At 35.0% G+C, this 11012-nt stretch overlaps 1 pseudogene; it reads left to right on the top strand.

Annotated features, from left to right (window-relative positions):
• Window positions 1-3833: 3833 nt before the first annotated feature.
• On the top strand, window positions 3834-10962 carry LOC139839976 (S-adenosyl-L-methionine:benzoic acid/salicylic acid carboxyl methyltransferase 3-like; annotated as a pseudogene).
• Window positions 10963-11012: the final 50 nt, after the last annotated feature.

The following is an 11012-nucleotide window of genomic DNA, read 5'->3' as shown; positions in this document are numbered from 1 at the left end:
AGGAGGTTGAAGGTTTGACTAGTTGACCTAGTCAAATCTTTGGCCTCTTTGCAAGTTTGGTCCCTCTAGTTTCAAAGCGGGTGCGGGAAATAACCAAACGAATATTTAAACGCTCGAGTAAACGGGTGACGTTATAATTAAATAACGAGGATATTATGAACGTTAGTTAACGAAAGATGCCAAATTAAATGACGAAAGATTTTATTTTAAAAAAAAAAAGACGGTGTTAAAATAAATTTAACTGAAAAACGCGGGATGTTACACAGGTGGTCTGATCAGATACGAAAAACAGTAGGTAAGGTGCTCCAGTGGGGTTCTTAGTACTTGATGCTCATCACGGTTCTCATCCTTGATGCTTGTAGCTTCAAGTGTACAACTCGTTGATGGGTTAGCATCACCTTGACCAAGATTCCACCATCAACACACAATAAGTTAAGACCAGGTAAGAATACAACTCAATTAAGAGTCTTAGATGGATGATGAACCAAAGTTACATCATATCCTTTGTCTTAACACAATTACAAGTTCCATTACAACTAAAGCTACAAACTTTACATCAATCAAACAAGTATGAACATAATCTAAGTCAAATGAGGTGATGGAACCCTAAGCTAGAGAGCTTGGATCCTTTTCACACAAGTTGCAAGGTTACAAAGCTAGAAAGCTTGAACCTTTAGTGTTCTTAAAGAACTTGAAGCATAAAGCTTAGATCTTTAAGTTATATGAAGACCATAAACACAAGTTTTGATCTTTATAACAAATTAACAAGATTAAAGCTAAAAAGATTTAGATCTACAAAGTAGGTGAAGATTCAAAGCTAGAAAGCTTGAATCTTCCATGTTCTTGAAGGATTCAAATCCATGTTTGAATCTACAAGATGTAACAAGATCAAAAGCTAAAAAGCTTTGATCTTCAATGATGATGATGAATGTCGAATTTAAGAAGGAGAAAAGAAGAAGAATAAAGTTTGAAACTTACACTTTTTAGAGTGAGAAAGACTAGAAAGAAGATGAGAGAACTAGTGTGTGTAAATTGTGAATGAGAGCAAGTGTGAATTGCATGGAATAAGCTTAGTATTTATAGGGGAATGAGGGTGTGGGGAGGCCTCTTGGCCGTGGGTTTTGGTAGGGGCAAGGGGGGATAAGATTTACTTTTTGGTTAATGGTTGTCTAAAGTTGGTGCTTATGTTAGGATCCCATGCAACATTAAGGATAATACTTGCCAAAAATGCTAGCATGTTCCCTCTAATAAATGGGCATTTGTCTTACATATTAATGGGTCACTAGTTACTTATAATTGGGCTAATTAATGGTCCACTAATTACTGTAGGGTGGGCTAAAGTCCAACAAGGTAGAAAGTCCAACAAGACTAACTAGTAAGCATAATTAAATTACTACGCATAATTAAGCATCCAAAAACTCAAGTAATTATTATTATAAAATAATAATTAAGATTTCGTAGTCATAGTATTCCTATTATGACAAAAGTTAAACGTGTACGCAATACGCAGTTTGTTCGTAACGTCAAGTGACACTAACGGTCATAAAGGTTTCCGGTGATCAAGTTAAGTATCCTACGTACTCAAAAGCACGTTTTAACATATAAATGAAAGTAAACCATGTGTATTAAGATTTCAGAGTATAAGATAGCACAGTACGCACAAATACACAGTTTCGCAAAAATACAAGGCACAAAAGCAAGTCGAAAAAGTCGGGTCGTTACATATTTGATATTAAGAACATGATACATGATAACGCGTTCTAATGTGTCTAATGAGTTGTACTAGATCCGACTTAAAATATGTTGTAAGCAAGCTAAGTAGATACAAGAGTAATCCAAGAACATCTCATTAGAGTTAATTTAGTAACAGATATCCTGCAGTGATCGAGGGACACTGTGATGCAAACTAGATATCTGATACGAATGATTCAATAGCGACAAGTGGGTATGTATTCACACTTAGAGGTGCTGCTATACCGTGGAAATCTTTTAAACAAGCGTCTATTGCTAGATCCACGATAGAATCAGAATTCGTCGCTTTAGATAAAGCTGTTGAAGAGGTTGAATGGCTACATCAATTCATTAAAGATATACTAGATGGCCTAAGCTGGTGTCGACTATATGTAAACATTGTGATATCCAATCAGTGATTGGTAGAGCTCATATTACAATGTGTAATGGTATGAATAAACATATGAGACGTAGATATAATAAAGTACGATAACTAATCTCAAGAGGAATTATCACTATTTACTATGTGAAGTCAAAAGATAATGTTGCGTATCCGCTGAACAAAGGCTTAAGCAGAGAGTTAGTGTATAAGTTGTGTGTGGGAATAGGACTGAAGCCCTTGAAAGGCTAAGTTTATATGAAGGAAAATCTAACTCGGTTGACTGGAGATCCCAATATCTGAGTTCAATAGGATAACCTACTTGTATAAACTGGCGAAGTCACTGTGGGGGAGTTAATTACTAAACTAGCAACTCCTACACCTTTTAAAGGGAGTTTACTAATTGAGAGTAGACTTCCTAGTCCATTCCTAAAAGTAACAAGTAAGAGGATAAGTCTATGGCTTTTAATGATTCAATTGAAATAACCATGCGTGGTTAATCAGTTCCATTCGGTGGTGAATCACCTATGTGAGAGAGAAGTGGGGTCGCTTCGAAGGGTATTGTTGGGGCACAATACTTGATAAGCTCTCGTAGAACCAGGCTACTGTTCATGACCATAACGAACATAACTATGAGGACTTGACGTTGTCAGGGAAAGTCTTGTGCGAACCATATTGTCGCCTACACAGACGGCAGACGAGTTCAAAGACATCGTCGTCTACTCAGAGCCAGTAGACTAAGTGCGTTTTCACAAGCGAAAGTTCAAAGGGTAACACCTACTTATCGTATGTAAGATTCAACCGCTGAAACTTAATCGGAATATTTGTTGTTTCTGAGATCGATTTCCATTCATGTGAGGGCTTGTTGGAAAACTTGATGAAAACCGTGTGTTCTCACCAAACTTTGGATACAAATAAGTATATTGTCGAGTGACATATATTAGTAACTATTTAGTGAGTTTTGTAGTCCTTGACGAGGGCTTTAAAACGAGTTTAGGAGTGTCCAATATGGATTAAAGGTGAATGAGATATTCAATCTCAAAGTGGTTTGTTTGGTGCAAACTCTAGAAATTTTGTTATTTGTCCTACATCGGAAGTGGGAGCAAACATAAGGTGTTGATTTTCACTATAAATAAAGGCCTTTGGCCTTTGTAGAAAGACACACCAAAAAATCGTATAAGCATTCTTATACGTTCCGAGTTTTCCTCTCAGCTGCAACAAGGTCTCTCCGTTACGGTTACCTTTCAGGCAAGTGTTCAAGTCCGTCAGTACACTGCTTCGGACCGGTGTACCCTGGGAACAGACGTCGAATCTGTTTAAGGGAATTGTGTCAAACACAAGTCCGGTTCAACCTAATATCGGTTAAATCGTTTATTAACTCTTTTTGATTATTTATTATCAATCAGATTATTATTTTGTGATAATATGTTTATATGTTTTCAGTTTCGTGTATATTTTACCTACAACAAATACTTCCCTCAGTAATGTGCAGGCTAAATCTCACTCGTTAGAATACATTGGCACACTAAAATCAAATTAGAGGTGGGAAGAGATATTACCAAGATTTTGTAACACGTGAATTTAACAGCAATTAGTTAAGATGTACTATAGCATGGTTGTTATAAACGTGTAAACTGTTTCTGCTAATTCTTCTTCTATTTAAAGCGAAATATCAAAGTTCAGACCACAAATAATTGGCAAGAACGAGTTTCTTCTAGTCGCCATGCTAATTGCAGACATCCTTGACATGAAATCTGGCAATGAAGAATCCAGCTATGCCACCAACTCTTTTCTTCAAGTCTCTATCTCTTAATTCTCTATTTTTTTTTTTTATTATTTCTTTTCACAACACTAAAGCCATGTAGTGCTTGTGCGTGCCTTTGGCAATATGTATAGAGGTCAATTCAGGCACAACATATGTCGGGTGCATACCCATGTCTCTCACTGAAAATTATTACCACATATACTAAAAAGCATAGTCACATTTTCATTGGTTGAGCTACAATTAAATAATAACCTTTTTTCTTTTTACGAACCTCAGTTGATTTACTTTTTCTCTATTTTCCCGCATTTTCTACCGACCTCAATAAGTTTACTCTTTTTTTATTTTTTATCTTTTTGTCCATTGAATTTAACAGGCATTTAGTTAATAACGTAAATAGATATAAAGTGACTTTCAAAATCGTTTCTAGATACGAATAATATGTTAACTATATACAGAGTAATATTTTATTGTTTCATTTAATTTACGACAACTAATTTAGAATATACAAACAAAATATTATCCCGTCGCAACGCGCGAGCTTCTTACTTAGCTGAAGTTAATGAACAAAATCCTCGGTCATCATTTGATTTTAAGGTGGAACCTTAGTGGACCTATATTTATAATTAACTTATTCTTCGGCTAATTAATGTTAGTTGCTAGTGAATATTACAAATAACTAACTAGTACTGCCCCCTAATCTTTGCAGGAAACCGTGATAAGAAAAATGTGGCCGATACTAAGAGAAACTATTAAGGAAATCTCGTCTAGTTATGATGGATTCCCCAAGTGCTTCAATGTTGCAGATTTGGGTTGTTCTTCGGGACCAAACACACTACTCGTGGTATCTAACATTATTGATGAAGTCCAAAAAATGTGCAAAGAAAAAAACCTTGCATCCCACAATTGCATGTTTTTTTAAACGATCTGTTTATGAATGACTTTAACTCTATTTTTAAATCTTTACCCACGTTTTATGATAAGTATAACATGGAAAATTTAGAGAATTTTGGTCCATGTTTTATATCGGCTACGCCTGGTTCTTTCTATAGAAGACTTTTTCCTAACAAGAGTATTCACTTGTTCCATTCCTCTTACGGTCTTCACTGGCTTTCTCAGGTAAAATTGTCATTATTTTCAAAACCAATCAATATTTTTTAAAGTGTCTTTCTAGTATCATTATATCATTAAACGGGTACACAAAACCCCCGATGAGCGAAATGGTAAAGGCACATCTTAATTTTGGTTATGGTGTTCACTTTCTTTGTTTTGTACGCTTGTTAGATTTATTTCTTCATGTTTGCGTTTGGGCTTGGCTCGACACTACTACAGAAACAGTAAATCGAAACCGGTTTTTTTGGGCTTCCAAACCGGTTCTAAAACCGGTTTCCATCTATAGGGGTCTGGAAACTCGAGACCGGTTTTAAAACCGGTTCCGAAACATAGCCTTAGAGACCGGTTTTCTTAAAAAAAGGGGTTTGGATTCGTAACAAAGGAAACCTGTTTCTAATAAAAAACCGGTTTCGATTTTTTTTTTTTTTTTTAAATATGACTTCGGAACCTGTTCTTTCAAAAAAAGGGGTTTGGAATCCGAAGTATAGAAACCTGTTTCTGTGTAAAAACCGGTTTGGAATGTTTTTTTTTTTTTTTTTTTTTTTGTTCAGACCACAGTTTGGTAACCTGTTTTATGCACACACAAAAAACCGGTTTATATTGTCCAGTTTTTTTAAATGTGATACGGAACCTGTACAATACCTGCTATATGTATTTTTAACACAATCTACACACAAACATAACTTGTTTACCACATGTAGCATCACTTACTATCACAAAAGCATAACTTGTTTACATTAGTTTATCATCACAAAAGCATAACTAATATAAAGAACCTCAATCTAAAATTACATTACTATCGTGACCGCTAGACAAAAAGGCATATTAAATAACAATGTCTACTTAACTAGTGATATGGTAGCCGAAATCCAAGAGTCAAGAACCTCATTCAACTCGATCTCGCTAAATGATCTAATAGTATTCCAAGGAACCTATATAAAGACAACAAGAAATAAAAGGACAATATTAGTCAAATCAAAATAATTAAACAAGTCAAAATAGTCAACATCCTAAAATACATTTGACAAGTCGTGAAGACAAGTCATTTGACATTTTGTAAAATAAAGTCTAAATCAATCAAAATCGGTCAAGTTATTAAACTTACGTTATTGTCAAATTGATGTTGCTCAAATTTCTTGTATAACACCGTAGTAAGCGTTTTTTGCTATCCTTGACCTTGCATCACGGTTCCCCCTAATGAATTCTGTCGTTGAGGCTATAAGTGTAACTCCGCTATTTTGTAAGGTACTCTTTGCGTCTTGTTGTTTAGTGTAAAATGTATACCCGTTAATGTCGTACCCTTGATATTTTGTCACCTTCATACTCGGACCGGCCCCCAACATTTTTACCGATTGGTCCACAACATCTGCCTTTTTTACTCTTTCTTTCAACCATGATGCAAAACTTTTGTTATGTTGAGTTGACAACCACCTATCATTCTTGTCGCGATTCTTAGATTTTAATAGCGCCATGTGTTGTTGTATGTACGGAGCAATTGAAACCATGTGTTGGAGAACTGTAAAATGTGCTTGCTGAATATAATTTTTGTCCATGAAGTCTACCTTGGTGTCGAGGCTCAGGTACACCAATACTCCTCACACCCTCCAAATAGTCATTACAAAAATCAATCACCTCCTCAGAAACATATCCTTCAACAATACTCCCTTCTGGTCGACTCTTATTCCTCACATAATCTTTTAGGAACCCCATGTATCTCTCGAACGGATACATGTATCGTAAGAACACAGGACCACAAGCCTTTATTTCATACACAATATGAGATTGGAGGTGGACCATTACATCAAAAAATGAAGGTGGGAAGTACATTTCAAGTTGACAAAGTGTAAGGATAATATCACTTTGCCATGTATCCAAAACAGCAGGATCAATCACTTTTGAATGGATCACATTAAAAAACAAGCAGAGCTTTGTGATTGTATGTCGGATTCGGTCAGGAAGTATTCCACGAATTGCAATAGGAATCATTTGGGTCATCAAAACATGACAATCATGAGACTTCATACCAATAAGTTTAGTGTCTTTCATCGAGACCAAACTCTTGATATTAGCAGAATAGCCGGATGGAACTTTAACACCATGTAAGCATTGACAAAATTTTATTTTCTCGGCCTTTGATAGGGTATAACAAGCGACGGGCAAATAAGGTCGTTTTCCTACTTCTTTATTCTTCGGATGAAGCTCACTTCGGATTTTCATTTCGACCATGTCATTTCGAACATTAAGTCCATCTTTCGTCTTCCCTGGTATATTCAACAACAAACCTATCAAGCTGTCACAAATATTTTTTTCAATATGCATAACATCAATACAATGTCAGACATGTAAATATTTCCAGTACAGCAGAACCCAAAAAATAGAACGTTTTTTCCAAATCCCTTTCTCTCGACTTGTATTGCTTTTTCCAAACACAATGTTAATGCTTTCAACCTTCGCAAATGTAGCTTCCCCATCCAACGGTGGACGTAGACTATCAACCTCATCATTACCATCAAACAAATTTCCCATCATACGATATGGATGACTTAATGGAAGTGATTTTCGATGTCCCATAAACACTGGTTTCTTACAATTTTTTAACCATATCGAACATGTTTTGCTTTCACAAATAGGACACGCCTTCATCCCTTTGGTACTATAACCCGATAAATTTCCATAAGCCGGAAAATCACTTATGGTACAAAAAATCATGCATCGCAAATTAAAGTTCTCTTTCATATATGCATCATATACTTGGACACCTGGACTCCATAACATTTGCAAGTCTTCAACTAACGGGGCTAAATACACATCAATGTCATTTCCGGGTTGTTTTGGACCCTGGATTAACAAGGACATCATGATGTATTTGCGTTTCATGCATAACCATGGTGGGAGATTATATATACATAAAAGAACCGGCCAAGTGCTATGACGGCTGCTCATGTTTCCAAAAGGATTAATACCATCCGAACTAAGTCCAACTCTAATATTTCTAACCTCATTTCCAAATTCCGTATATATATTATCAATATTCCTCCATTGAGAAGAATCTGCCACATGTCTCAGCTTTCCATCATTTTTACGCTCTTCGGCGTGCCAACGCAATAACTTTGCATCTTTCGGGCTCGCAAATAATCGTTTTAGTCTTGGAATGATGGGAAAATACCACAATAGTTTCGCCGGAGGGCCATTTTTTGTCACGTCACTTTCAACTTCCGTTTGTTTTTTTTGCTTGTACCTTGACGCACCACATACATAACATTGATGCAAGTTTTTATTCTCGTTTCTATATAGTATACAATCATTGGGACATGCATGTATTCTTTCAACTTCCAATCCCATTGGACACAAAAAAATTTTTGCTCGATAATATGAAACGGGTAGCTCATTATCTTTAGGTAGCATTTCGTGCAATAACTCTAAAAGGCTCGTGAAACTTTTGTCGCTCCAATTGTTGTTCGCTTTTAAATTTACCAACTTTAAGACAGCTGATAATTTGGTAAACTTCGTACAACCGTCATATAATGGTATTTCCGAGTCGGTTAAAACTTGTTGAAACTTTTCATAATTAGTTTCATCAATATTACCTTCCAAATCATGGAACATATCGTCTAAATCATCAAGATAACCATCACTGTCTGAATCAATATTTCTTTCATTGCGCGAATCGATATTTTCATCAATAACATCATCACTACGTTCATAAATAACATTATTGTTATTATTTACTAATGTTTCTCCATGCCATGACCAACAATCATACTCATCTACAAAGCCGTTTACTATTAAGTGTTGGCTAATTAAACTAAGGTCCGTGTAGCTATTGAAATTTTGACATTTTTTACACGGACATGGGGCTTTCTCTTTTTGTTTTTTCACTCGATCCGCGTCGGCAACTTTTATAAATTCAGACAACTTTGAAAGATACTCATGACTATGACGTGGTATCTCGTACATCCATTTTCTACGTTCCATCTATACATATACATATAAAACTAATTAACAAGCTAGACACATGTATACGTAATTATTGTAGGTGGCATAATATATGATAGTATATGAACTTAATGCTAGCAACAAATCATACATGAATGACTTAAGTTATAAAGAAATATATACCTTATGTTTGTTTAAGATTCAAGGTAACGAGAACTTTAAACTTCATCATGATGATAAATAATCTTCAAATAACTACATTCAAATTAAAAATTAATTTTTAACCTAATAACACATTCAAAATACATACTACTTAAATAAATAAATAAATAAATAAATAACATTAAAATACAATGGATATTAAATTAAAAATATACATAATAAAAAGCTAGAGAAATGAAATATACCTTGAGAAATTTCTTGAAATGAATTTATTGTTGTTAAAATTATATCATTGAGCAAAATAAATGAATGTGTAAGTTGATTTAGGATGAAGTAAATGTGTGTGTAATTGAATGGGGAGTTAGAAATTTAATGATGATGGTGTTTGAAATTGATTGGGGAGTGAATATGTGTGTTGATTGGGAGTGAAGAGATAAGGGGATGAAGAAGTGCAGATACAGCTAAAAACCAGATCGAAACCGGTTTTATATAAAAAACAGGTTTGCAAACTAAAAGAGGTTTTTATTAAAAAAATCGGTTTGCATTTAAAACCTTCGGAACCGGTTTCGTATCAAAAACAGGTTTGGAAGCTGGAAGCGGTTTTTGTTAAGAAACCGGTTGGGATTTTCGACTTGCCTTACAATTCAAAACCGCTCTGCATTATCTTTCTAAACCGTTTTTTTCCCTAAAATTAAAAAACAGGTTTGTAAAAGGGGTTTGCATTCTTATTTATGTAGTAGTGCGAACATACGGGTTCGTAGGTGTTTTGATGTTTGTAGCATTTATGTTTGTTAGGTCAGAGTGTTTTGGGGACGTTTAGGCTCGGTTGGAGTTGTGACGTTTTTGTTTCGAGCCCGTCCGGTTGAATTTGTGATTTGTATTGGTTTTGGATCTTCATTTTTCGATGAAGATCCAGTTTATTAAGTTTTCGTTTTTTTGCCAAAAAAAAAAAAAAAAAAAAAAAAAAAAAAAAAAAGTATCACTATATTAGATATACGTATATTGCATATTTCAAGAACCCGTCACAAAACATGCTCATTGAATCCTCGTTTATTTAGGTACCGAAAGGCCTTGAGAACAATAAACTTAATATCTACCTGGCAAACACGAGCCCTCCTTGTGTGATTGAAGCGTACAAGATGCAATTTAATAAGGATTTTACGACGTTTCTAGAGTGTCGCTCTAGTGAAATAACACACGGAGGGCATATGGTTCTTTCTTTGCTAGGCCGACGTAAAGTTGATCCGACTAGCGGTGATATCACCCTAGTTTTGGAACTACTTGCTAAATTACTTGCTGATTTGGTTAAGAAGGTATATATATGGTTCATTAAAGTGTTTCAAGAGATTATATATTTTTTTATAACTTTTTTAACAGCAAATGCTCTTTTGTTCATGACGGGACTCGAACCACAACTTCAAGATTGTTGAGTGCCTTGATACTGCTAGACCGGAAGCCTTTTTATTACATATTTTTTATTTGGTGACTAAATTTTAAATTTATATTTAAAAATTCATGTCAGGGGTTGGTTCAAGAATCCAAATTACACACATTCAATATCCCGATTTACACACCACATGAGGACGAAGTTAGGGAACTTGTTGAGAATCAAGGATCATTCGTTCTTGATAACTTTGAAACGTTTGAACTCAATTGGGATCCGTATGACACTGATTTGTCAAACATGAATGTTTCTTCTAACGAGTCAAACCATGGTGAAAGGATTGCAAAATACGTACAAGCAATAACAGAACCACTTTTGGTAACTCATTTTGACAATTTACCGATGGACATCTTGTTTAAGACGTTTGAAAACTATGTGAATGACCATCAGCAGAGGAAACATTTTAATATTGTCATTTCCTTGAGAAAAATTTAATTCACGTTTCTATCTATTTTGCTTTTATTGTATCCAAGAATTAAAGCGTA

The sequence above is a fragment of the Rutidosis leptorrhynchoides genome, chromosome 1, assembly GCF_046630445.1.
Source record: "Rutidosis leptorrhynchoides isolate AG116_Rl617_1_P2 chromosome 1, CSIRO_AGI_Rlap_v1, whole genome shotgun sequence".
NCBI lineage: Eukaryota > Viridiplantae > Streptophyta > Magnoliopsida > Asterales > Asteraceae > Rutidosis > Rutidosis leptorrhynchoides.
Note: the sequence above shows the minus strand (reverse complement) of the source record. Positions and strands in the feature narration are given on the sequence as shown.